The 4,100-nt window shown below is 39.2% G+C and overlaps 1 pseudogene; it reads left to right on the top strand.

The window, feature by feature from the left end:
- The first annotated feature begins 2,200 nt into the window (after nucleotides 1-2,200).
- LOC148690251 (replication protein A 70 kDa DNA-binding subunit C pseudogene) lies at nucleotides 2,201-3,668 on the top strand (annotated as a pseudogene).
- Nucleotides 3,669-4,100: the final 432 nt, after the last annotated feature.

Genomic DNA, 4,100 nt, shown 5'->3' with positions numbered 1-4,100 from the left:
TTTAATATTTAATCTAACAAAATCTATCGTTTGTCAGAAAAAAAAAATATAGGATTTTTGTCACATCCCGGCCCGGGTGAGACCACTTCCCGGGCCCGACTCCACTACCGTAGCATGATATTGTCCGCTTTGGGCTTACCATTCCCTCACGGTTTTGTTTTTGGGAACTCACAAGCAACTTCCCAGTGGGTCACCCATCATGGGATTGCTCTAGCCCCCTTCTCGCTTAACTTCGGAGTTCCTACGGAACCCGAAGCCAGTGAGCTCCCAAAAGGCCTCGTGCTAGGTAGGAATGGGAATATACATTTAAGGATCACTCCCCTGGGCGATGTGGGATGTCACAATCCACCCCCCTTAGGGGCCCGACGTCCTCGTCGGCACATTTCCGGCCAGGGATTGGCTCTGATACCAATTTGTCACATCCCGGCTTGGGACGGATCACTTCCCAGGCCCGCTCCACCACCATAGCACGATATTGTCCGCTTTGGGCTTACCATTCCCTCACGGTTTTGTTTTTGGGAACTCATGAGCAACTTCCCAGTGGGTCACCCATCATGGGATTGCTCTAGCCCCCTTCTCGCTTAACTTCGGAGTTCCTACGGAACCCGAAGCCAGTGAGCTCCCAAAAGGCCTCGTGCTAGGTAGGGATGGGAATATACATTTAAGGATCGCTCCCCTGGGCGATGTGGGATGTTACAATTTTTATCAAAAATGGTCTTTGAAATTGACCATCACCATCAAGATGGTCATTGAAATTAAAAATTAATCAATGTAGTCCCTGAAAATAGGTGTCGCCAATCAAGGTGGTATTTCCATCATAATTTTGTTAAAAATACTGCTAAGTGTTGATGTGGCACATAAATGGGCCCCACAAAATTTACGGATTTTTATCATGTACGGTCCCTGAAATTGACCCACACCATCAAGATGGTCTCTGAAATTGTCTCACACCATCAATATGGTTCGTGAAATTGAAAATCAATTAATGTAGTCCTTGAAAATAGGTGTCGTAAATCAGTATGATCATTCCGGCACAATTCTGTAAAAAAAAAATTGTTATGTGCTGATGTGGATTTAATAATTAATTTTAAAAGTTGTCTAAATATCTTTTTTCTTGTAGTAGGGCCTCCTCCGAAGAGAGACCCCTTCCATAAATTCTCAAGGACAGAAAGCTTAACCAAGGGCTAAGATGGGGCATGGAAATAATTTTTAACTAATAATGGACACATCTCAGTTATAACCTCATTATCTCAAGGCAGACCTCATTGCTCTTTGCATCACCAGACCACCAGGGAAGCGTTGAACAAGCTTTCCAAGATTAAGGTTGTGAGGATGTTGATCGCCTAAATGTTAATGGTAATGTCCCAGAAGTCATTGTCAATGGGCCAAGTCGTCATCACAGGTGATCTTGATCCAGGTTCAATTCAGTAAAGGGTGTCAAAGTGTATAAAGATAAGTGTATTGAGATTTTTTAGAGAATAGAGAGCAAATGAGGTATATAAATGTGGACTGGGATCAGAGTGATTGTAAGACTGGCCTTTTGGGTTGACAATTTTTTTTTATTAACTATTAAATTATTGAGCCTATTTGTAATTTTTTTTACTTTAATTAGACTTGTGTGGCCCATTTATGTGTCACATGAGCACATAACAGAATTTTTGACAGAATTGTGATGGAAGAACTACATTGATTTGAGACACTTACTTGCGAGACTACATTGATCAATTTTCAATTTCAGAGACATTTTTTATGTTGCGGGTCAATTTCAGGGACCATTTTAATGTCGTGGGTCAATTTTAAAGACCATTTGTGAGGAGAAAAAAACTTATGGGGCCCATTTATATGTCACATCAGCACTTAATAGAATTTTTTTAATAGAATTGTGACGGAAGGACCACATTAATTTATGACACCTATTTTTAGGGACTGCATTGATTGATTTTCAATTTCAAGGACCATCTTCATGGTGAGAGTCAATTTCATAGACCATTTGTGATAAAAACCCAAAAATATATTCTGCTTAATTGTAAACTTACATGTGAGTAAGCTTTTAAATTAATAAAATACTACAATATCAAAATATCAATAGTATTTATTATGCTAATAGTATGGATGTGGGTTTCTGTCCAGGAATGCATGTCTCGTATGTGTTTTTTATTTAATTTTTTTAACACGTGTCCTTACATTTAAAAAAGGATTAATGCTGTTACAATATCATAAATTCCATTTCAGTCCAATAAATCTTGCTGAAGGCTTGGAGAGCAACTCTATTGTGGATTTAATAGTTGTGGTATCATGACATCCATTAATCCCTATGATTCTATAATGAGAAAAAATGGCGTTGAGACTCAGAAGAGAACCCTCCAGTTGAAGTACATGTCTAGTTGTAGTGTTAAAGTAACTCTTTGGGTTTGGGTAATTCAGAAGGGCAAAGACTGCAGAATATGTGTGATTCTGGTATATTCCCGGTGCTTGTTGTAAAAGGTGGTAGAGTCAATGATTTCAATGGAAAGGTGATGGGGACCATTTCTACAAGTCAGCTTCTAATAGAGCCTAATATCGAGAAGGCTTATGAGGTGAGGAATTGGTTTGAGAAGGAAGGAAAGAATACCTTATGTATCTCTATTTCCAAGGAAACGGCAGATGTGGGTAGAACAGATATCCGAAAGACTGTATCCCAAATTAAAGATGAGAAGCTAAGGACTTCCAAGAAGCCAGATTGGATCACAGTTGGTGCAACCATTTCAGTTGTAAGGGTTGATAGTTTATGTTATTCGGCATGCCCAATCATGATTGGTGATCGACAATGCAGCAAAAAGGTTACAAATAATGGAGATGGGAATTAAAGATGTGAAAGATGTAGAATTATCATAGAGACGGGCCATACAACCCACTTCAACCAACATCGATATTGTCCCCAACTTGGTAATCACCACATGCACAATCCGTCAGGTGTGGAGTTTTATCATAAAAGGCCTTGGCGTTAGTTGGAATGGGGTTAGAATATTTAAACTCTTCTTTTCTCATTGATACGGTCGATGTGTGACATTTCAATACTCAATGAGTCCGTATAAGAATGCGACTGTAGATATATACTCAAGTTATAGATACATGACTATACTGGCTCAACATGGGTAACTTCATTTTCAAGTTGAAAGTAAGGGAGGAGATTTTTAGTGATGAACGTGTAAAATCAATAGTTATCAAAACAGAGAAGGTGAACTTTTCATCAGAGGCTATAATTCATTTTACTATTGATAAATACGCTTAAGATGGAAAATATTAGTTCTTCTGCCTCCAAAAGGGACAATGTAATGCCTACCAGAATGAATGTTGCTAGATTCGGGAACGCTACAAGTAGACATCCCACAACAGCTGGGAATGTTGGTTACAGTAACAATGCCGGTAGAGAATTTGGAGCACCAGAAAACCAAGCGAGTCATAATGGGAATCAGTATGACAGTAAGTTTCTTTCAATAGGCTCTGCTAGTTCGTATCAAACATGTAACTGTTGTGAGGATACTGGCCATAGCTCAATGAACTGCCCAAGTGTAAAGCATGGCCCGAGACAATCATTGGGAGTAGGCTATAGCAGTAAAGCGTCTTCTAGGCTAGGTATCATCAATACTTCAATTGAATGGTTCAAATGCCATCAACATGGACATTGAACGAGAGACTATCCTGGGTTAAACACCACTACAACTTATGGAAGCAGTAGAATTAACCCTGGGAGATATGGTGTTTCAAATCAGGAGTTCGGTCGCTTTTGAGGTTTGCTTGGACGAAGTTTGTACAATGTGATGGACACTTGGTCAGTGTCCTTCGCTAGGTGTTGGATATGCTTCTTGGTAATGGGATTTGAGTTATTGAACTTTACCTTAGTAGCAGTAGAGGGTTGATCACGCACATGTTGTTTCTCACCAAGAAATGCATTTTGTAAAACTCTTTGTTTAATCATATATGGATTCATTCGAATGTGCTTTTGAGATAGCTAAAATCTTCAATTGGGAATGTATGAAAGATAGGATTTGGGTAATTAATCCTTATCTTTAATGCTTTGACTTTTCTTTGTCAAGGGCATGTGAGTTGTGAGTAGTTGT

This window comes from Pyrus communis, chromosome 16 (assembly GCF_041283825.1).
Source record: "Pyrus communis isolate YQ-2024b chromosome 16, ASM4128382v1, whole genome shotgun sequence".
NCBI classification, from domain to species: domain Eukaryota; kingdom Viridiplantae; phylum Streptophyta; class Magnoliopsida; order Rosales; family Rosaceae; genus Pyrus; species Pyrus communis.
Note: the sequence above shows the minus strand (reverse complement) of the source record. Positions and strands in the feature narration are given on the sequence as shown.